Raw genomic sequence first — 25,536 nt, 5'->3', positions numbered from 1 at the left:
TCGGTCGGGCGTGCCTCAGCTTTAACCATATGTTCTCTGAGTCGCCCGTCTTTTATGAGTCGTTCGATCTCTTCTTTTAGGTGACGGCAATCACTTGTGTTATGCCCGTGATCACGGTGATAATGGCAGTATTTATCCTTGTCTCGCCGATTAGGATTACTCCTGAGCTTTCTGGGCTAGTTAACAAAGCCTTCGTTTTTTATTTCCATCAATACCTCTTCTCGAGTCTTGTTCAGGGGAGTATATGTGGAAAATCTTCGATCCGGCCGTTTGCCTGACCTTCGCTCATCACGCGCTTGATCATCCTTGCGTTTCCTTCCTCCGGCCGAGTCGGCTTCCTTTTTGGTCGACTCTTTGGCCAAAGTTTTAGTTTCACGCAGGATTCGCGCTTCCTCGGCATTCGCATACTTATCCGACCGTGCCATAAATTCTGCCAGAGTATCGGGCGGAGTTTTGTCTAGAGATGCCAGGAATGGCTTATCTCTAACTCCTTGCATGAGCGCATTGAGAGCCGTTTCTTCTGAATGTTTTCGAACCTGAAGGGATTCGAAATTAAAACGCTTGATATAATCTTTCAGTAGCTCTCCCTGCTTTTGAACTACGTTGTTCAGATGTGCAGGGGGCTTCAATTTCTTCTTTCCGCCGATGAAGTTGGTGAGGAAGGCGTCGCTCAGCTCGGTGAGCTGATGGAGTTTGGTTTCAACTGTTTGAACCACAGTCGAGCTACATCGGTCAATGTAAGAGAAAAGGCCCGACACATTACTGCATCCGAGGCATCGTGGAGCTCCATATAGGTTCTTAAGCATTCAATATGCTCGGTCGGGTCGGTCTTGCCGGTGAAAGGAGTGATTTGAGGTAATCGAAACCTCTCAGGCAACCGGGCCTTCAATACCGAGTCCACAAAGGGGGACGCCTTCGCTTCGGACCCGGTTGAATATACATTCCGGCCGTGCTTCATGTCCGCCATCTCTTTCGCCATCTCTTCCCGCACTTCTCTTTTAAAATTTTGAATATCGGCTTTCCAAGGTTCACTGCTCTCTGTCGTGCCTTCCATGGATGGGCGATTGCGCCTTCTTCGCTCTATCTCGTGCCGAAGATCAGTCGGGGGTAGGGAAGCGTTGGCTGACTGCGCTGGAGATGGTTCTGATCCGCCTTGGGGTTGGCTCGGCCGGAAAGACTGCGGCGCGGAAGGTTGAGGATCAACCGCCGTAGTTGGTACGTGCGCTGTCTCCCCTTGAGGATGCGGGAGCGGCTGCATTTGTTGCTGATACATTCGTTCCAGCATCTGCTTCATCATATTCATATCAGACCGGATTTCTTGAACCTCCTTATCCAACCGTCCATCGTCGCGACCCCCTGATTGTTGCTTGTCCTGGTCGCTCCTCGTTGGCTGTTGTTAGGTGGTTCTGGGCTGCGAGGACCGCGACTGGACCCACCGCCCTTCAATCTCATTCAAATCTTCCTCGGACCGTCCTTCTAGTCATTACCATTGAAATCAATATAGAGATATGAGATGGCTTTTTGTACGGTTCCCACAGACGGCGCCAGTGTTGATGAAAATATCCGGTTCGTCCCCTTGGACCTTCGAGTACCTGCACAGGAGAGGACAAAGGAGACCCCGGTGATCGGGGACCCTCCGATGCCAAAGTCAGGCCTGGATTCTGGTCTAAGTGTATTGAGGAGTTTTTAGAGAGAATTCTTTTCGTACCTCTCAAGGTGACAGGGGTCCCTCTTTTATAGCTGCTGGGGCATTTAATCGCACGAGGATTCTCTTCCTGATATTGTGCGCGGGATCTTCTCCTGGTATCACGGAGATAGGATCGTGCCCCTCTCGAGCCTTCATCCGATCCCGTGAGCTTCGGGGTCGGAGACCTTATCCCAAGATATCCGGGACGAGGCTTGATCTTGCGATGGTTGATCTGGTAAGGAGGTCCGCCCGACGCATGCCCGGAATGCTGATGAGTCGTCCGAACCGACTTAACCTTTGTCTCGGTTCGACGCATGCCCGGAATGCTGATGAGTCGTCCGATCCGACTCAACCTTTGTCTCGGTTTAGCGAATCATGCCTCGGATTTGGCACATCCTTTGGTGATCCGAGGCATTAAGTCCGAGTCTGCGAACTTGTACTTTTTGTCCCCAACAGTAAGCGCAGAAAAAAAAATTAAATGGATTGGATGGATTTCTTACTAACATCGGAGAAGGCCCACCTAGCTTCCAATCGCAGGAGTCGGGATCACTGGCCATCCCTTTTGGTTGACTCAATTTCGGTGGTGACACTCAAGTACCGACTTTGTAAGAGTTCCTTGGGTCCACTATGCTCTATATGCTTTGCTCATGCTGTCCGTCCATTTTACTGGCTCATTTTAACCCATCATCCCATAAATGAGTTAGATCTAAATCTCATATATATAGGCCATGCCCTCATTTCAATCCAAAACTTTAATGTCCTAAGAAGGATTTAATGGCCGACATTCAATATCTATTATTTTCTATGGTGTGGTTCACTGGAAATTTGGATCTACCTCTATTTTAGGCTAATGGCCTAAGATAAATTGAAGAAGGAAAAAGAAAAAAAATAACATAATAAAACACACGCATCATATGGAACTTACAAAAGTTTTCTAGCGAACTTATTACAAAAATGATATTATTAAATTACGGGTTTAAAATTTTTATAAAATAATAAAAGAAACTAAAATGTTAAAGATAGGTTGAAGCGTACGTGTGATTATGTTGTCCTTAAAACATTATTTGCCCATTATCAAAGTAATTAAGATTGCTGATAAATTGCAGGCAAATAACTTATACGATACGATGAGCCTATATGTGGTTTCACGTCTAGCAAGCACGAAAAACTACTAATGGAACTCTGTGTATACAATTTTTTGACAGATAAAACTAAAAGAAAATCTCAAGTCAAAAGGAATATTAAAAAGGATGTAGTTAGTTTAGACTACTACTTAGGTTTATTTCTCGAGGACTTGTTGGCTAAGATTCGTATTGAGCCTTACTGACTTGATCAAAAATTACTTGAGTTTTTCTTGTTAGGTCGTATGTGAGAGTGATTTGAATGGTTGGTAATGGACCACTCAAGCATTATTTAAATAGGTCAGGATTGTTGGACGTTTTGGTCATGTGATCGGCTATTTCTGACTATCATGCTAGCCACGTGTCTACATGAGTAGTTACTCCACTGTGGTCCATTTTAATACTACATGAGTAGTTGCGCCACTATTAAACAGATAATTCCAACCTCTACCCTTGCTCCGAGACTGAGATTATGCGCGATGTACTCCACAGATCCACCAAGTAAATAATAAAGTACTCCAAATCCTACATATTAACACTAGATTTTATCATCCCCTTTTTAACATGGGACTATTCCCAAAACACCAAAAAAACTAAGTTTTAACACACACACACACACACACACACATATATATATATATATATATTAATCAAATATTTTCACAATAGGATTATCATAATTGCCGTGTGCTGCACAACTGGCTAGGCATAAGGTAGGTCTCTGCCTGAATCAGGCCGGGCCATTGGGCTAGCCCTATTCAAAATTCTGATTTTTTTTTAGGTCGCGCCTGCACAGTGACACCACTATACACCACACAATCAACTATGGGTATCCGCTGAATCTAAGTCCGGTTAGGATGGTAGATGATGGAAGCAATATTTGTACACAATAAACTCTATAGGGCTGATGAAGATATACAACGCATACATCAAGGTAGGCCCCACGGTCAGGGAAACACCGCTAACGTGGTAACCGAGTAACACCAAATCTGGTCACACAGCAGACGCCCAGTGTAAGCCTTCACGCGTTGCGTGTTTCACATGTTCATCCACGCTGAGCCCACTTGCGCGTGCAATTTCCACGCTTCAGTTTCTCTCACTTGAGACGCGTGTGACAGATCCAAGCCGTCCATTATCCGAAACCTCAACACCACAATGCATCCAACCAGTGCCCAACAACCACCCTTAAGCAGGACGCCGATTTCCAGGGAAAGGCTTTGCAGTAAGTTCCTGGAAATGGATTGGCTACTCCCGCTTGCTACCGGCCGATGGCTGGTGGTCGATGCTCTGTGTATGTGTTTCATCCATGTCGTCCATCTATTTTTCTAGATCATTTTATGGTATGAGACAAAAAATGATGTATATCTCAATCTCAATTGGAGTCTCAATTGGACCACATCAAAGGAAACAGTTTTGAATGAACTTCGACCGTTAAAAACTTTTGAGGCTATAAAAGTTTGGCATCAAGCTGATCTCTGTTTTTTCCATTCATCTGAGTCTGTACGACCTAATCAACAGATTGAATTTAAAATAAGCAGTACAGTGGGCCTTAGGAGGATTTTAATGGTGGATATCCAATCACTATTGTTTTTCTGTGGTGTAGTCCACTTGAGATTTATATCCCATTCATCTTTGGGATGAAGTCTTAAAATGATCTGTAAAAATGTATAAACGGAATGTATGAAACACATACATCATGGTGGGGCCCACAGAGCACCGACCATCGGCCACGGGCTGATGGCAGGGGGAGTAGCCAATCCGTTTCCGAAGTGCGCTGGGATGCCAGGTGGGGGCCACAGTGATGTTGGTTAGAAATCCACCCCATCCCGTGGGATGCCAAGTGGGGCCTACAGTGATGTTTGTTAGAAATCTACCCTGTCCATCCGCCTTGAGAGGTCATTTTAGCTTATGGCACCTAAAGTAGGCAAGTGGGCCATACGAGAGTGAAATTTGAGAAAAGAGTTTTCTACCATTGAAACGTTTTTGGGCACCATAACGATGTTTATATGCCATCCAAACCGTTTATGAGGTCACTCCCACTCGGATGAAGTGAAAACACGAAAAAAATTTACCCGGATACATAACTTTAGTGGCCATAAAAATATTTCAGTAGTGGTCATTGAATCCCCACATTTTCTTCTCGTGCAGCCCACTTTAGTGTTGAATCTACCTTAGTTTTGATCTAATGTCCTAAAATGATCTTGCAAAACAAATAAACGGAGTGGATTTATCAAAAACATCTGACGCAGGGGAGGACATGAGGTCGAGCACTGTCTTCCTCAAGAGGATAACTATTCCGAATCCACGAAACTTCTCTGGACTCCTCACAGAGACTTCTTGAATCCACGAGGAAAGAAAGCAGAAAATAGAAATAAAATCTAATAAATTCGAAATTAATTTATGAATGCTTAAAAACGAGTTCACAACCCTTTAAATAAGGGTACCAAGTAATGGGAAAGAAATTAGAATCAAACTACAACTCAAACTCCTAGAATCCGCGACTTACTATAAATAGTAAACTTACTATTTATAGACAGTCGTGATGTCTACTAGTGCGCAAGGTTTTCGGCCAAAAATAGTAAGTGTCCTATTTGGCTTCACCAAACCGTTCTCCTAATTATTCTAAGCTCTTTTCACGTTGGGCGTAACTCCTAAAGCCCGACGGATGAAGAGTTATAATCAAACTAAAACTTACTATTTATAGTAAAAACGAAATTAAAATAGGGAAACGACCGTCGATCAAGGGGTTTTTCACAATTGCGGGCTGCACTAGCTAAAGTAGCTCGTTCTACCCCAAAATCATATATTTTACATCAGGTAAGTCATTCCGGATTGTGAGATACGCCCGATCTAAGGTCCAACGATCTAGATCACTTGTGTTGTCGACTGGGCCTTTTCTGATCCATCTTGGCCATGAAACTGTCAGCGACTTGCCCTACATCAGTCCCCTCCGCTTCAAAAAAACTCGTCCTCGAATTCTCATCCTGCGATGGTTCATGATACTCGGTCAGGTCCACGATGTTGAAAGTCCGTGAGATCGTCATGTCATCTGGAAGATCAACAACATAAGCGTTGTCATTGATCTTTCGGATGATTGGTATCGGTCCAATCTTTTTATTCTTCAACTTGTTGTACGTTCCGGTTAGAAATCGTTCTTTGCGCAGATGGACCATTACTTGGTCGCCCACCTCGAACACTTTTTGTCGTTGATGCTTGTCCGCTTACTCCTTGTACTTTTCGTTCGAGGCATGTAACTTAGTTTGTACCTCCGCATGAATGCCCATGATCTTGTCAGCCATATGTTCCGCTGCAATGCTCATGCCTGGGAGCTTAGGCAGAGGGAACAAGTCTAGTGTGTGGCGAGGTACTCGTCCATAAATAACCTGGAACGGGGATTTTCTTATCGAGCGGTTCACCATGTTGTTGAATGCAAACTCCGCTTGAGACAAGGCCAAATCTCACTGCTTCGGTTTTTCTCCTTAAATACATCGAAGGAGGTTTCCCAACGTGCGATTCACAACCTCAGTTTGACCGTCAGTCTGTGGGTGGTAGGCGTTGTTGAACTGAAGTCGTGTATCGAATCGAGTCCACAAAGTTCGCCAAAAGTGACTAATGGACTTCATGTCATGGTCAGAAGTAATAGTCTTGGGAACCCCATGTAGCCGCACTTCTCTGAAGAATATATTCGCCACGTGTATTGCATCGAGAGTCTTCTTGCATGGAATAAAGTGCGCCATCTTGGAGAAATGATCTACTACCATGAACACCAAATCCATGCCGCGTTGTATTCGTGGAAGACCAAGCACGAAGTCCATAGATAAATCCTCCCAAGGGCTGTCAGGCATGGGTAATGGGGTGTAGAGGCTCGTATTATGAGATTGCTCCTTAGAGGTCTGATAAATATAACAATGTTGGACTACCTTTCCCACATCATATACCAATTGCGGCCAGTAATACCGTTCTTCCACAAGAGCTCTCATTTTGTCTCACCCAAGGTGTCCACTGAGGCCACCTTCATCTAACTCTTAAATTATCTGTTCCCTTAGCGAACTGTTCGGGATGCACAGTCGATTTTCCTTGAAAAGGAACCCTTCTTACATATGTAAGTCGCCGGGGTGACCTTCTCGGCATCAAACTCATGTGTCCTTGAAGTCGTCGTCGTCGGCATATATGTCTTTGAGGCGCTCGAACCCGACAACCTCATTACTCATAGTGACTAGCAAAGTTGCACGGCGACTCAGTGCATCAGCTACTTTGTTCTGTTGCCTTGACTTGTGTTTTAGTACGAACGTAAATTCCTGCAAAAACGAGATCCATCTAGCATGCACACGGTTAATATTAGCTTGACTATTAATGAATTTGAGAGCTTGATGGTCCGTGTAAAGTATGAATTCCATTTAAATCAAATCATGTCGCCAGTGTCGCAGTGCCTGGACCACCGCGTATAACTTAATCTCATATGTAGACCACTTTTTGCGTGCATTACTAAGTTTCTCACTGTAGAAGGCTACCGGCCTACCTTCTTGAGACAAGACTCCCCCAATTCTGACATATGAGGCATCACATTCGACTTCAAACAGTTTGTCGAAGTTGAAAAGTACAAGAACCGGTTGTGGATAATCTGGCCAATTCGGCAAAGCTCTGCCGGCGTCGACCCACCTGAAACGCCCTTTCTTCATGCAATCTGTGATTGGTGACATAATGGTAATCGAAATTTTTCACGAACCGACGATAGAATGTCGCCACCCATGGAAACTTCGCACTTCGTGAATATTTGTAGGAACCGGTCATTCTCTGGATTGCCTTCACCTTTTCATCATCCACCCGAATGCCCGTGGATGTGACGACAAAACCGAAGAACAATAGGCTACATCATGAAGCTGCACTTTTTAAATTGAGTTACAACTTATTTTTAGTGAGCACTTGAAGGACCTTCTTGAGGTGTTCCATATGGGTGGTTTTGTCTTGACTGTATATCAAAATATTATCGAAGTAAACCACAACGAACCGCCCAATTAAAGGTTTCAGAACTTGGTTCATCAATCTCATAAATGTACTAGGCACATTCGAAAGACTAAAGGGCATGACCATCCATTCGTATAATCCTTCATTGGTCTTAAAGGCCGTTTTTCACTCATCACCCGACCATATTCGAATCTGATGGTAGCTGCTCCTTAAGTCCAATTTAGAGAATATTTTTGTACCCTCTAGCATGTCCAGCATATCGTCCAACCGTGGTATAGGAAACCTGTATTTTATGGTGATTTTATTTATGGCTCGGCTGTCGACACACATATGCCAACTCCCATCTTTTTTCTGGAGTTAATAGAGCTGGTACAGCACATGGACTCAATAAGACCCTTACGGATCAACTCCTTTACTTGTCCCTGCAGAATCTCGCACTCATTCGGACTCATTCGATAATGGGGACGATTAGGTAAACTGGACCCAGGGACAAAGTCAATATGATGTTGGATATCCCTCATGGCAGGTAACCCATCGGGAAGGTCATCGGGCCAGATTTTTTTGAATTTATATAGCAGGGGCCTTAGTCTTTCAGGGATGTTGGTAGGCTCGAGTTCTTCCTCTTTTACAATTAATGCAAGAGCCTGTCATGTTTCTTTGGATTATTCCACGAAGTCCTGTATGGTTAAGAGAAAATGGCCCTCCACTTTAGAAGTTTTAAGTGGTCCCTCTGGATCCATAGGGGCCAATATGGTCTTCTGGCCGTCCTTGACAATGATATATATGTTATCTGGCCTTTTATGAGTGGCGTCACGGTCAGATTGTCAGGGTCGACCGAGTAGTATGTGACATGCTTCCATGTTGACCATATCACATACTACTTCATCCTTATAATGTTTGCCAATTGAAAAAGATATGGTGCACCGTTCAGTTACCTTTGTTTTGTTGACCTTCTTGATCCAACGATTGTATATGGGGAGGGATGACGCTCTGTTTTCAATTGTAATTTTTTCACCATGACCTTAGAGACGATGTTCTACTAGTTCCATTGTCAATGATCACGCCACAAACCTTTCGATTCACCGTACACCTAGTGCGGAAGATGTTATGCCGCTGTGGATGTACTTCTTTTCTTGGCGCATATAATAGCCGTCTCATGACGAGCGACTCGTCGCGATCTTGTTGAAACCCGAATCATCTGCCTCGTCCTCGGTGGCATGCTCCTGTTCTTCAATATCCGGATCTTCATAAGCGTTATCGGACTACCATCATTAATGACGAGGTTTGCCACTTTTCGGGGACAAGTATTTGATAGGTGGCCTGGTTAGCCACAACGATAGCAGGTTATCGGGCCTTGGCCGAGCATAGGGGTTCGGGATTCTACTTGGACCACAGCTGATACGCCCCTTTGGGGTCTAGCTTGCCCGCTTCCCGATCTCGGTTCTCAAACGTAAGAGGTTGAGTGCGTGCTCCAACCGACTCCTTCCCCTTGGGTGTGCATTCCTCAGGCGGACCTACCACAGGATCCTTGCAGGATAGGTCCGTGTGCAGGGCGTTCAAGTTGCGCTCGCCCGAGTAGCCAACTTGATCGCGTCATTCATCGTCCAGACGGACCGATCCTGGATAGCCATACGCAATCCACCGTTGAATCGGACGACTTGCTGCGATTCAGTCTCAACCAAATCGTTACGCGCCGCCAGGCGGTAAAATTCTTCTGCGTATTCTCTCACCAACCGACTACCCTGTCGACAATTTTGGTATTGTTGGAATAATACCTGATCGTAATCGCTAGGGAGGAATCGGGCACGTAGTAGCTGCATCATCCGCTGCCAGGTGCGGATTGGTGCTTTTGTCTGCCTGGTTCGCGCGAGTTGCAGTTGTTCTCACCAAGCTGAAGCTCCTCCTTTCAACTTGTAGGCCACAAGCTTGACATTCTTTGCTTTAAGGATGTCCATATAGTCGAAAAATCGTCCAACTTCAGAAAGCCAATCGAGAAAATCCTCAATGTGTAGTTGGCCATTGAAGCTAGGAATATCAACCCTCATCTTAAATTCTCGATTCATTCGATCTACTCGATCGCCGCCATGTCTGGGGTGTTGGAAGATTATGTCATCAATTTTCTCCTCACTGGAGCCCCCTTCCTCAGGAATGACCCTTGGATGCATTGTAGGTACTATCCTGCTATCAAAACGATTAATTGGGGGTGGAGGATTGCCACTAGGAACATGGAGTTGCCTTAGGTTTTTCGCCAAGAGATCCGCTATGCGATCGATGGAAGCCTGCAGCCCTTGCATGACTTGCTGATTCTCTCGTTGCGCTACTTCGAAAGCTGCCGCCGTTAAAGGTAAATTCCCTAAAGTACCGCCCATGGGATTGTTGCCCGACTCGTCGTTAGAAGCCATTAATTCGAGGACAAACCTCGCTTTGATACTAAACTAACGCAGGGGAGGACGTGAGGTCGAGCACCGTCTTCCTCAAGAGGATAACTATTCCGAATCCACGGAACTTCTCTGGACTCCTCACAGAGACTTCTCGAATCCACGAGGAAAGAAAGCAGAAAATAGAAATAAATTCTAATAAATTCGAAATTGATTGATGAATCATTAAAAACGAGTTCACAACCCTTTAAATAAGGGTACTAAGTAATGGGAAAGAAATTAGAATCAAACTACAACTCAAACTCCTAGAATCCATGACTTACTATAAATAGTAAACTTACTATTTATAGACGGTCGTGATGTCTACTAGTGCGCAAGGTTTTCAGCCAAAAATAGTAAGTGTCCTATTTGGCTTCACCAAACCGTTCTCCTAATTATTCTAAGCTCTTTTCACGTTGGGCCTAACTCCTAAAGCCCGACGGATGAAGAGTTATAATCAAACTAAAACTTACTATTTATAGTAAAAACGAAATTAAAACAAGGAAACCGGGCTGCATAACCCAGCGTAGCGGGGTTGGTTGGCTAAAGTAGCTCGTTCTACCCCAAAATCATATATTTTACGTCAGATAACTCATTCCGGATTGCAAGATACGCCCGATCTAAGGTCCGATGGTCCGGATCACTTCTGTCGTCGACCGGGCCTTTTCTGATCCATCTTGGCCATGAAACTGTCTGCGACCCGCTCTACATCAACATCACGGTGAGCCCACCTAGTATCCTTGCGCAGGAACCGAAGGCTTTAGCAGGAAATCCGCGTCGCACTACAAAATAACGTCACAAGAGCACCAACGGTCCAAATTCATCAAAGACGCCCAACTTTCAGTCCACGGTATTGAAATCTAAAAAGAGCAAGCCCCACAAAGCGAACCGCTTGGATTCCTAACACGAGTGGGAAGTCTGGCACGTGCGAGAATCAAGTAGACTCGTGTGCGAGTGGTCTAGTGTAGATATCTCTATAAAATCAATGCCTTGGGCCCCACAAACCGAAGCTGGACCCTGAGAAATTTTTTTTTAAGAATACATGAGAAAACATAACGAAATGGTATTTTAATGATTTACGGCTAAAAAAGAGAAGGGAGGACCAGATTCCTCTACAATATCTGTTTCATCACCGCCATTAAAATACATAAGTTCAGTGGGGAACAACATGTTGGATATATGTAAATTCCACTCCATCCATCAGCTTATATCCTTGATTCTGGGCCATGAGGTCAAATATCAGAAAGTTCCACAAATCAGGTGTGCCACACTACAAAAAAGAATGGCTATGGGATGCCAACCATAGGTTTGTGTGAGGCAACCATGATATGTAGCTTTCATCAGGGGTTCCTACGGTACATAACTTTCATCAAACCTGTAAACCAGTTGCAAATTATGAGGATGAAATGAAGATGCAAAAAATCACCGTGATTCAGCAATCAAGTGAGCCACCCTGCATGAACATAGTGGTATTGAGAGTAATTTTACATTATTTCCATTGGTGTGGCTCATGTAAATTTTTAATCAAGAAGTATGAACGGTCCAAATAATACTTCTCACCTGATGGACAGATTAGACTTTGCATATATAATACATGTGGACCCAGAGAGATGGGGTCTTTTACCACTTTGGAAAATATGCATGTGTAAAACACCCCAGCTCCATCCGTAGAGGACCATGCTGTGTATGTGAAATAAACTCCGTTCATCATGTGGGAAGTCTTATGTTAGTCATGCATGCAAATGATCATTTTGATAAAAATATCATATGAGCCGCACAATCAATCATCTAAGGCTCAGTGGTAAATAGACTATCTCAACGTTGAGATCATGAGATCAAGTGTCCATGTGGTGTGGCATCCATACTCATTGTTTGTTGGGCCCAAATCAAGTTGATTTTATACCCTACGCCTGGTATCAAGGAGCTTTACTGTTGTCTCCAGCTGGGAACTGGCAGGAGGTTCGAGTGGCCACCGTGATGTATGGGTTTTATCCACACCGTCCATCCATTTTTCTGTATCATTTTACCACATATAACTAAAATTTAAGCAGATAAAAGTGTCAAGTGTACCACACAATAGGAAGCAGCATTGATAATGATTCTCACCGTTGAAGCTTTTCTAGGGCCCATCGTGATGTTTATTAGCCATCCAACCTATTCAGAAAGTTACACATAACTGGATGAAGAGAAAACACAAATATTAGCTCCATTAAAAACTTTTGTGGCCCCCAAGAAGCTTTCAACAGTAAGAGTTTAATCCCTGTTATGTGGTTCACATATGTCTTGGATCTGCCTCAGTATTGGGCGTATATCCTAAAATGATAGGAAAAATTGGATGGACGGTGTGGATAAGACTCATACATCATGGTGGCTACTCAAAGCTCCTGACCGTTCCGAGTTGGAGACGGGCGGAGGTGGGACGCACCATACTTTAACAAATCGAAAATTCCTGCGAATGATCGACAAAGTGAAAACCCAAGTTTCAAGTCCGGTCTCGACGGATAGAAGGGGAATATCGCATCGGATTTTCCAGCTTAGTAACTCATGAATACATATGGTTTATCCGGGCCGTCCATCGGTTTTTAGCTAAATTTAGGGGTTGAACCTAAAATTGAATCATATCCAAAGCTCAAGTGAACCATCCCAAAGGAAACAGTGGGAATAATGATTTCCACTGTTAAAACCTCTCTCTACGACCGACAATTATGTTTATTTTTTTATCCAACCCGTTTATAAGATTACAAAGACATATGAAGGGAAAAAACATACATCAGCTTAATCTGAAACTTCCGTGGCCCCCAATAATTTTTCAACTAGTAGATATTCAATTCACACTGTTTCCTGTACTGTGGTCTACTTGGGATTTAGATATATTTTATTTTTGAGCTAAATACCTAAAATTATCTATTAAAAGTGATGAACAGAGTTGAAAAAATGCATAAATCAAGGTAGGGCCCACAGAATTTACTCGGTACGGTAAGCACACTGAGTTACTCAGTACGCAATCCGCTTCCTATCATTTTTATATCCCCGTGGTGAGGTGTGGTCCACCTAAGATTTATATCCTTATCATTTTTTGTATGTATCCCTAAAATGATCGATAAAACCGGATAAACCGAATGTATGAAACACATACATCATGGTGGGACCTACCGGACCATCAGCCACAGGGATGGTGTCGGGGGAGTAGCCAATCCTGCCTGTCCCGAGCTCGTAACCGTCTCCTTCCTAGATCTTTCTTTAAGACATCCATATCTACATATTTACATAGATTTGGTGCCGTGTAGTGGTTGCGTAGCATTGGGTCGTTTTCTTTGATCTTTTTGTTTACTATTTACTAATGTTTTTATAACTTCGTGATCTGATAAACATTAATGTGAGTCCAATAGACAGGATAACTTTTAACGTTGGATGTTTAAGGCCATTGTTTCTTGTGGTCTTGGCCACTCAAGCGTTGTTTCTGTCTCAATTTTACACTTTAGCCCTGAAATCTTATGAGAAAATATTTAGACGGTGTGGATACGTCGTGCACATCACAATGGGATCTACAAATTTAAGTCAGCTTTTTTTAGACCAATTTTGAAGACAAAAATATATTTAAAATTTCAAACAACTCAAAAGATAATAATAAACGTTTTCAAGTCTATGTCCAAATTTCAAACACTAATAATGGGTGATAACGAAATCGCATTGGGTACTGGGTTACTCAGTAAGCCTTTATCGTACTGAGTAAACTCAGTTGAGCCAACTGTGAAAGTATGTAGTTTATCCACACTGTCCATCCATTTTTCCCACTAATTTTAGTGGTTGATACAAAATTTTAAGTAAATCCACAGCTCGAGAGTAACATACCACAGGAAACAGTGTGGAATAATGATTTCCACCGTTGAAAGTGTCCTGAGACCCACAGTGATGTTTATTGTCATCCAACACGTTATTAAGATCACAAAGACATGGATGAAGAGAAAACACAAACATAAGGTTGATCCAAGACTTCTGTGGGCTCTAGAAATTTTTCAATGGTAGAGGTTCAATCACACTGTTTCCCACGGTGTGGTTCAAACGAGGTTTTGATACGATTCCATTTTGGTATCAAGACTTAAAATTATCTTTTAAAATGTATTAACGGAGTGGATAAAATAAATAAATAATTTTGGACGCCCACAGGGTTTACTCAGTGCGCTAATGGTACTACGCAATCCGCTTCCGGTGATAACGACCGTTTGCGCTTTTTTGCCTGATGCGCTCTTCTAGTTTTATCCAAGCCGTCCATCCATTTCTTCACATTAATTTAGAGTATATACCGTAAATGAGGGACGTCCAAAGCTTAAGTGGATCACACAAGAGGAAGCAGACATGCATCCACAGTTGAAACCGTCTGAAGGGTCAGTCTAATGTTTATTTTCAATCCTACATGTTCATAACGTCACATGGACTAGGATGAAGGGAAAACACAAATATCAGCTTGATTCAAAACTTCTGCAGATCTCAATAAGTTTTTAACGGTGACCGCTTAATCCCCCATGTGTGGTCCAATTGAGAGTTGGATATAACTCATTTTCTTTTTATATAGTAAAATGATATGGAAAAATGGATAAGACGGCGTGGATAAAACATACATCATGGTGGCACTCAAAGCTCTGGCCAGGTCGGACGCAACATACTGTGACCAATTGAAAACAAATTGACTGTCACGAATTGCAAACAAAATGATATGGACAATACCCTTTTTCTTCTTTTTAACACACACTAACACACACACCGTTCCCACCTATTGAGATGTCTTTAATTCCTGACCATCCATTTCTTTTGTTTGAGAAATCCAGACCATTCATAAATAGCTTAGACACGGGCCCCCTATTCTTCTCACAGACCAATCTCTCTCTCTCTCTCTCTCTCTCTCTCTCTCTCTCTGATGGGGGATTCTGAGACTGACAACACAGACATGGGAGCAGCTATGGATTTTCGCCTGGGCGTTGAAGAAGGTCCAGGTGAAGAATCTGTCAACGGGAATCCATCAAGAATGTATTTATTTCAGGTGGGATTTCTTGCCATATTTGTGAGCGGTGCCTTCATCTATCTCTCGTTTAAGCCACTCTCAGGACTCTATGACTTTGTAATCTACAGCATTTTGTTCATGGGATTGCTGCTGCTACTGAAGGCAGCATTTTGGTCATCGATCTCAACGATCACTGCTAAAAGGATGATCTTTTTCACCAAATTACTTATATACGCTGGAGTTGCACTCAAAATTAAACTTTCTGTCTCATCTTAGAAGTTGATTATATATATATATATATATATATATATATATATATATAGAGAGAGAGAGAGAGAGAGAGAGAGAGAGAGAGAGAGAGAGAGAGAGAGAGAGAGAGAGAGAGAGAGAGTTTTATTCTTCTTCTTCCTTTTTATTAAGGGCCTGTTTTCTTATATATTGTTGTTGTTACGATACTCAGAGCTGACTGTGTATCATCGATTACAGTTATATACTGAGATTTCATGATATCATCTATTTCAGTTATAAATCTACCGTTATTTCTTATTCTGCAGTAGTACCTTATCTATATTCATCTATAATGGTGCAGTATACATGGGTTATATGCACGTCAATCTTGTAGTACTTGTGTAGTAAGGGTGTCAAAGGGCCGGGTTAGGCGGGCCAAGCTCTGTCCAAACCCAGCTCGTTTGTTTATGCAGGGTTTGGCCCCAGCCCAAGCCCAGGAGAAATGAAAAGAAAAAAAAAAAATTGAAGAAAAAGAAACGGTATTTATATTTTGGAGGATTAGGGTTAGGGTTAGGGTTTGGAGTTCTTCTTCATGTGGTTGGGATTTCGGTTCGATTTTGAGGCAAAACAGGTAGAAACGGGCCGGGCTGACGAGCTTTTAGACATCCAGTCCAAGTACAGCCTGATTAGAAACAGGCTTGAAGTTTCAGCCCGAGCCCGCCCGTTGGGCCTCACGAAGCTGGCCCAGAAACCTGGCCCATTGATGGACCCCTGAAATTTGGGAGAGGATTAGGTGTTACTCGGGTAACACGTTGATGGGTGTTGTCCTGACTGTGGGGCTGACCTTTATGTATTAATTGTATATCCACACCGTCCATAATTTTTTCCAGATAATTTTAACACAAGGTCCCAAAAATGAAGTAGATCTAAGTCTCCAGTGGACCACACGATAGGATTGAATTCCCACCATTAAAAACTTCCTGGGGGACATAAAAGTTTTCGATCAAGCTAATATTTGTGTTTTCTCTTCATCCAAGTCTTCCAGACATTATCAACAAGTTGGATGTAAAATAAACATTATGGTGGGCCCTAGGAACTTTTCAACGGTGGGTGTTAAATGACCACTGTGTTTCCTATACTGTGGTCCACTTGAGATTTGGATGCACTAAAATGAACTGGAAAAACTGATAAACAGCATGGATATACAATACTGGCATCAAGGTGGGTCCCATGGTCCAATGGTATTACCCGGCTAACACCTAATCCAATAACCCCATGTAACTTGGGATCTATCATTTGGACCCTTTATTAGAGTTACACATATGTTACGTGTGCAATTCATGAGTACATTCTCATAAACGATCCATTTCTGAGTCTGTGATGATTATGCATGGTCTAGCCCAAGCGGACTCAAACCCAAACCCAAACCCATGATGATGGGCTCTTATGCACGACCCAAGTCCAACTAATTAATAAACCAGCAAAATGATTTAGGGCCTGGCTCGTCCCTCTGCATACTATTTTTAGACCAAGACTGACCCAAAAGCCCAATAATCCAGCCTGGCTAATTAACAGACCCATCAATGGCTGAAATTGGTCTATCAATGGGATGGACCCAAGCCGAGCAAACTCCAAATTTCGAATAGACCAGCGCACAAAGCACAGCGTGAAGGCCCGGAACCATGCATAGCCCGGATGCGCCTGAAGATGACACTCCCTGGCCTGAAAATTAATCGAATCCCTATTTCGGACATCAAGGTTTCTAATCCATCCATTGATCAGGTGGACCACATTCACAAAGAAATGGAGACTTGGAGAAATGAATCATTCGGTTGGTTAACATACAAATAATTGGAAGATGGACCACATGTAATTGTGAACGTATGAAGTTGGATCGGCCAGTCTGAACCTGCCTCAGTCAGGTGGGCTGCTGGCCCATTGTTACCTCTGTGCCCCAACCATTGGCTGGATCTGATTAGCTGAAATTCGGGGCCGAAGATTACCATAGCCCCCACCAGTTCACAGCCCTAACTGGAGGAGTAGGAAGTTTTTGCGCAAGAATTCTAGGTGGGGCCAACCTTTTCCCAACTCAAACCTGGCCAATGGACAACAGTAATTCTATCTGAAAGTGCGAGGGAAATACCTTTGTAAATTCAGATACCTGACTTCTTCTCAAAGATTAGATCTTGCGTTGAGATTCTTCTGTATCTCAGGAGATTTATTGGTAGCCGCGGATACGGGAATAGCCTATCTGTCACCATTGTTGCTCTACCACATGGCCCTTAGAGCCATGCTTACCGATCCAAACCGTCAACATGTTGGCTCGGCAAGTGGAGACCATGCTCAATATCCAAACCATCTATATATTGGCGCCTACGGCCACATTTACTAGTTTAAATCATCTACCCGTTGGCATGGAAAGTGCTGCCTATGTATTCGTGATCCAAACCATTTATATGTTGGGAGTGGATAAGGTGTTACTCCTACCATGGGGCCCAACATGATGATATGTTGTATATCCACACCGTCCATCCACAATTAAAAATTTTCTAAGGCCCTCCATAATGTTTCTTTGACATGGACTTATCTCAGCCCTGTTTGTTTTGGCCCACTATATATAGGCTCGAGATGGACTCCAAACCTGTTTGTTTCACTCCAAAAAGTTGAGATAGGAACTCTTACCATTAAAATCGTTAAATTGTGCGTGGCCTATCATGCTGTGTATATGCCATCCAATCCTTTCATCAGACGTGCCACACCAGGATAGAATGGATTTTGTAAAAGCTAATACATTCCAAGACTCGTGCACGCCACACCATGTGAATTTAAAGGTCTTAGACAAGATTTTACACCGTTCCTTATGGTGTGGCCCACCTAAGTCATCCTTTTGGATTTATGCTGAAAATATAGTGGCATCTAATGAAGGGGTAGATCTGATGGATATCTGTCACAGGCAGCTGTCAGTTTGCGATTTCGGTAGTGTCGCCTCCAGTCCGACGGCGGTACAGATCGGAAGCGGACGGTGTCCGACCCTTGTAAGGATAGACTCGGTCCTGGCAGGGGCTCTGTGAGGCCCACCGTAAAGTAAGTGTTTTATCCATGCCATCCATCCAGTTTGAAAGATAATTTTAGTCCATGAGTCTGTAAAGGAGGAAGATCCAAGGCTCAAGTAGGCCACACTACAGGAAGCAGATGTGATAATGATGCTGCCGTTGAAACCTTCTTAGGGCCCACCGTGATGTTTATTTTCCATCCAGCCTGTTTATAAGATTACATAGACTTGGATGAAGGGAAAAAAAAATATAAGCTTGATAAAAAACTCCTGCAACCCCCAAAACTTTTCAACGGTAGGCTTTCAATGCTCACTATTTCCCGTGGTGTGGTTCATTTGACCTTTGGATATGTCTCATGTTTGGACTATTAACTTAAAATGATATGGAAAAATCAATGGACAACGTTGATAAAACACATACATTAAGATGGGTCCCATAAAGCTGCTGCTAGGAGGGAGTAGGATGCAATCCGTGTCTGTATTGGTTGGTGCTGTGGGCCCATGTCTTTTAGTGCCAGATCCGGGATGTTTATTAGGTGAGCCAACAATGCTCGATATTCACAAGAATGCCCCTGAAACCCTAAAACACACTGAGCTGATGGGCTCAAGACCGGCCAATTAATATAACGGGGTAATGATTTAGGGACGTGGATTAGCTACTCAGGTTGAGTGGCCTCGCTAATAAAGTGACGTCACCAAGTTCTATTGTATGTGTTGTATCAACACCGTCCATCCATTTGCATAGATCATTTTAAGGCATAAACCATAGAATGAGGCAGATCCAAAGTTCGAATGGACCCTACCACAGAAAACAGTGGGGAGAGTGACGCCCACCACCGTTGAAACCTTCGTAGGTTCACCATGATGTTTATTTGAGATCCAACCTGTTTATAAGTTCACACAAATATGAACAAAGGGAAAACACTATTATCAACTTGATTGAAAACTTCTGTAGCAAGTAAAAGTTTTTAATGGTAAGAGTTCAATTCCCACTGTTTTATGTGGTGCGGTGGACTTGAGATTTGGATCTGACTTATTCTTTGGCTAATGCCCTAAAATGTTCTCTCTCCCATCACTTCAGCAGCAAGTCTCGCTACTTAATCTGTCAGTAGCCAATCTGCATCCATGATTTAGGTTAAAGTACGCCCCTGGGTGCACTATTTTCGCCCAAGTCTGACCCAAAAAGCCACTAATCCAGGCTGGCCAATTAACAGACCTATCAATGGCTAAAATTGAGCTATTAATGGGATGGGCCCAGGCCAAGCAAACTCCAAATTTCGAATAGACCAAAGCACAAAGCTTACCTGAACCATAGACCATATGAGCTTATCTAGTGGGGCCAAATCCATCCCAAAATATGGTTGGGCCCGAGGTTAACCCCCCAGTTTGAAAATGAATAAATACCTGTTTTGCACATCAACGTTTCTAATCCATCCATTGATCAGGTTGACCACATGCACAAAGATATGGACACTTGGAGAAATGAATCCTTTGGGTCAACAATGGACAACCATACGTAGCCTAATGGATAATTGGATTGGTATATTTGTAGGATGGACCACATGTAAATGTGAACATATGAAGTCAGACCGGCCTGCCTGGTTGGGATAAAATGACTTGAAACCCAACACAGCCCGAAAGTTGATCAGGCCATGCACGCTAATGACAAGCAGTCGAAAGCTGGGTGGGCCATCTGGCCCATTGTCACATGCGCATGGACCATATATAGTCTGGATCCGATCGGTTGAAAGGTCCCAAAGGTTACCTTAGGCCCAGCTGATTCACAGCCTTAATGAGTAAACTCTTTGTTAATTCCTGATGCAGGGAATGATGTGTTGAGGTCGAGATGTCTTCCCGGGGATAACTACTTCAAATTCACAGGACTACTCACATAAATACCTCAAATCTACTAAGAAAATAAAAAAATAGAAATAATTTCTTGAAATTTGAAATAAATTGATTGATATTTGTCTGATCTCTATTTGTACATGTTACACCATTAATATAGAAAAAATCAAAAATTCGTAATTATCAAAAATAGTAAAATTTAAATCTAATAAAAATCCTAATTTTAATAAAACTCTTCTAAAACCTAATTTCTAAAAATAAAAATTTTAAATAAACTTTTGTCAGAATAGTCTTAGCATGATTATAAGTTGTTTTTGAAAAAGATAAAAAAATTTAAAACTCTAAAAATAAGAAAATATTAAAAAATTCAGAATTACTAAAAATAGTAAATTTTCCTTAAAATTTTATTTTTGAGCTGAAAGTGCATGTTGTCTGATGAAACGGACATACCTGACCCACCATGTGGGTCAGTTCACTTCGGATGGTCCCTTTCAGTAAAGATTAATAGGTTATGCACCCGTAGTAATACCCGGATCAAAAGTTATGGCATTTACGGTTCATCTTCTTTTGGTCCAACCATGCTTGGAATGCATCCGTGGCATGTTCTACATCACTTCCTCTCACATGTGTGAAGATGGAACATGTGTTAGAAATTAGTTTCAAGACGAGGTCATGGTCAAGTACTCATTGTGATATAACCCCACCGTGGTGTGCCGTGTGTGAGTGAAAAATAAAATTATTAATAATAATATAATATAATAAAATGTTATGACTTTTGTCTAAGAGGTACCCAAAATGACTATTTTAGGGGCTGTTTGATTTTTAATTTTCCTAGTAAATACAAGGAAATAAGTAATTATTACTTACACCACCTGATTGAAATTAGTTGAGAATTAAGTTTCGAAAAGTGGTCCATACAATATTTGTTTTTGCTGATTTAAATATGTAGGCCCCACCATGATATATGTGAGTTATCCACACCATTCATCCTTTTAAAAAATACATTTTAAGGCATGAATCCAAATAAGAGGAAAATCAAAAGCTCAAGTGGACCATACCTTAGAGAACAATGATCATTAAGACATCAACGGTTGAAAGCTGTTTTTTCCCTAGGGCCCACATTGATGTTTATTTGTCATCCAACCTGTTCATAAGGTCACACAGTCATAGATAAAGGGGAAACAAAAATATCAGTTTGATCCAAAACTTTTGGGGTCCTCAAGAAGCTTTCAATGGTAGGAGTTCAGTTCCCATTTTTTCCTATGTTGTGGTCCACTTGATCCTTGGATCTGCCGCATTTTTTGGTTCCTGCCCTAAAATGACTTGGATAAAGGGATGGACGGTGTGGATAAGACACACACATCATGGTGGGCCCCACGATTTAACAATTTTCTCCTCAGGTGATGTGGGGAGGGCTATAAGTGAAAAGTGGCTGTCAAACATTACCTGGAAATCCAACCAGAAATACATTAAATAATTATTACCCATTTACCTTGAATTACCTGTGTAATTAGAAAATCAAACTGGGTAGTTGGGAAAAAGGCTTAGATAACGATGTTGATTAGACGTCCGTTCCTCTGCCGGTTCTTGTAGAGTAAGCTTTTATACAGGTGTTCCGTGTGGGCCCACTAGGCCTGTCAACAGGTTAGGTTTGAGTTGGTTCCTATACTACCGTACCCACATTAACTGGGTTCTGGGTCTTGCTTGGTCTGGGTCTAGTTCTTGAAGGCTGGACTCATATCCTTTCAGGTTGGGTTTTCATCAAGTCTGGTCTGATGGGGTTTTGGGTGTGGCCTGATTTGAGATGGGCTTTGGCTGATATTGTAGAGCTGGTGCCGGACCCAGGCACACACAGTGTCTAAGGACCCATCAGATTGGCCTGACTGGTTTACAGTTTCAAGGGCATTTTTGTCAATACAATGCATGATTGGGCATATACTCAATGAACAGCCTAGTTCTTGCACAAAAGAGGGTGGCTTGGCTCTGAACCTGGTTGTGCAAGATCATCATAGGCTGGGCTCAGACCTGCTTGTTTTAACTCGTCACAAGGTTGGGCCAGACTCAGGTCTGAGTTGTACTTGTGGGTGAGGCTTGGTTTAGACATTGGTTCAACTCAAACCTGGCCCATGGACAACAGTAATTCCATTTGAAAGTGGGGGAAATGACTTATGGGAAATACCTTTGTAAATTTTGATGCTTGATGTCTTTTTAAAGATTAGACCACTGCGTTGAGATTTTTCTGTATCTCAGGATATTTATTGGCCCATCTGTCATCATGTTTGCTCTACCAGAGTCTAAAATGAGCCCCATAGTCACTGCCATACAATCTCTGCCGGCATAGGGGGTGTGACATTCGTTGATATGGATGGAACGACTTAATGTGGATGGGATCCATGCCGTCTATCAGGTGCAACACCCTATATTTGGAATGGGTGCAAGAATCGGGCCGACAACACTTCAGTGGGCTACGTGGGAAACTGTAGAGATGGGAGTCCTCCCATCATTAAAGTAATCCAAATGTGCATGGAGCCTAGCAGGTTGTGTTTATACCATCCAATCCTTTCATCGGACATGCAATACAAGGATGAATGGATTCCCCAAAATCCAGGACATTCCAAGACTCATGTCGGACACACCAGGTGAATTTAAGGGTCTAGGGCATGATTTTACACCTGTGTGGCCCACCTAACGAAGCAAACCAAATCACAGTTTGGAATCTCCCACTTCATGAACCTAATAATTACAATTTAAAATTCTCGTGGACCCACTAATGTTTCAACAGTCTGCCTTCAATCCCACTGCATTGAAGTTTATCTTCAGTACATCATGACTCGAGATCACCACCATCTTTGGCTCTGACTGGGACTGACATACTGAGATTCCCATTGATCTGAACTGTCTATGCCGTAATTACTGTTTTATATAGAAAACGGTAAGAAATTAAGCCGAAAGCATGATTTATATATATATATATATATATATATATATATATATATATATATATATATATATATATATGGGAAAAGGAACAATGCGCTCGACCTCACGAGTCTGTCCCATGAGGTTGAGCTGTGTGAGCCATACTGTGATGCGTTTCGAACATCTACCCCATCAATCAGATGCACCATTCCATCTTGGGCTTAGGTCGAAAAAATCAAGTCAATCCGTGACTTTTATGGGCCACACCACATACAGAAGTGGGGAGGGGCTGTGCACCATTAAAACATTCATAATCATTTTTTGGGCCTACCAAGATGTGGTTTGCAAATCCAGCCCATCCATTATGTGTGTCCCACTTGGATGAGGATTAAGACCAAATTTCAGCAGCATTCAAAACTTAGGTGAGCCCCACCAAGTGCTTTTATATGTTTTAACGGTGTCTTCACATGATTTTAAATGGTATGGCCCACATGAGTTTCTTATACGGATGATTTTTGGATATCCAATAATTTAGAGGGGACCCATCAAATGCATGGTGTTGATGGTCGACACGCATCATGGTGGGGTCCACACAGCTTAACCTCAATGGAGCTTATCATGAGGTGGAGCGCATAGTATACATATATGTGTGTGTGTGGCGGATTCACACTAAAACCCTTGACTAGGTGTTGAAAGATACCGACGCCCTCGCTTTTCCCACTGACTGCGGACGATCACCCTGATGATGATCACCCACGTCATGAATCCATCTGAGGGGGCGGATTAAGTACTACCCCGCCTGTTCTGATCTGGGGACAGGTGTAGGCTCTGAGGGCCATTGAGGGGTCACTGTGATGTATGAACTTTATCCACACCGTCCATTCATTTTTTCATATAATTATAAAGTATTGGACCAAATATATGGCAGATTCAAAGCTCAAAAGGACCACACAGTGCTGATTAAATTCTTACCATTGAAAATTTTTCAGGGACTGTAGAAGCTTTGGATCAAGATGATATTTGTTTTTTCACTTAATACAGGTGTATATGACCATATCAACAGGTGGGATGGGAAATAAACAACACGGTTGACTCTAATAATGGGTTTATTTGCCAATATTGCTGTGAACGGCATTTTGGTGATGGAATTGCTCCCACTACTGGCTGCGGCATTCCTATCATCCATCTCAGATACCACTGCCAAGAGGATGATATCTACTGGTACGTTGCTGATCTATGTTGGACTTGACCCTCGGGCTTGGTACTCCAGCCCAATCCCGGCTTAAGTAGGACCAGGCCAGGAAGCCTGATGGGCCAGCGCAGCCCATTGACAGGCCTACTTCCAAGGGCTCTGGTAGGACTTGAGGGACTGGGAGTGTCAATGGGCTGGGTTAGCACTCTCTGTCCAAACTCGATCTCCCTTGTCCAACATAAGTCCAAACTAAGCCCAGCATGTTCATGCAGGGCCTAGCCCAAACTCAGACCGAACCCTCCCAAAAGGTGAAACCGGAAAAAAGAAAAAGAAGAAAAAAAAACGGCATTCATATATAGAATGTTAGGATTAGGGTTAGGATTTGAAAGGATTCTTCTTTGTGGGGTTGGGATTACGGTCAGATTTTGGGCAAATGAGGGAAGTATTGGGAAGGAAATTTAGATCTAGAAATGAGATTGAGTGGAAGAGAGAAATGGCCCAGCCAAGCTGATGGGCTGTTAGACATCTAGTTCAAGTTCAGCCCAATTTAAAAACGGGCTTGAAGTTTAACTCTGAGCCCGCCCTCAGGCCTAATACTCCAGCCTAGGTCTGGCCTGAGGTGGGCTAGGACTGAAAGCTTGACGAGCCAACCTGGCACATGGACTGCCCTATTAAGTAGGGGTATGAATGGGCCAGTCTCGGGCCTACAGGGTTTGAACTTTGAATAAGGTTGGCCTGTAGGCCCGACACGAAACAGTTCAAAATCCGGTCTGAGACCTATCCCAGGCCTGGCCTATTGACAGCCCTACTCTTAAAGACCATGAAACTGGGAGTGTTACCCAGGTGACATGTTAGTGGGTGTTACCCAGACCATGGGCCCACCTTGATGTATGCATTGTATATCCTCACTGTCCATTTGTTTTTCCAGCTCATCCTAGTGCATGGTCCCAAAAATAACGGAGATCAAGTCTCAAGTGGACCACATAATGGGGATTGAATGGCCACGGTTAAAAACTTCTTGGGTACCACAAAGTTTTGGATCAAGTTGATATTTGTGTTTTCCCTTCAATTAGGTCCGTTTTAACATGTTGGATGTAAAATAAACATC

This window comes from Magnolia sinica, chromosome 15 (assembly GCF_029962835.1).
Source record: "Magnolia sinica isolate HGM2019 chromosome 15, MsV1, whole genome shotgun sequence".
Classification (NCBI taxonomy): domain Eukaryota; kingdom Viridiplantae; phylum Streptophyta; class Magnoliopsida; order Magnoliales; family Magnoliaceae; genus Magnolia; species Magnolia sinica.
This window is presented reverse-complemented; position numbering follows the sequence as displayed.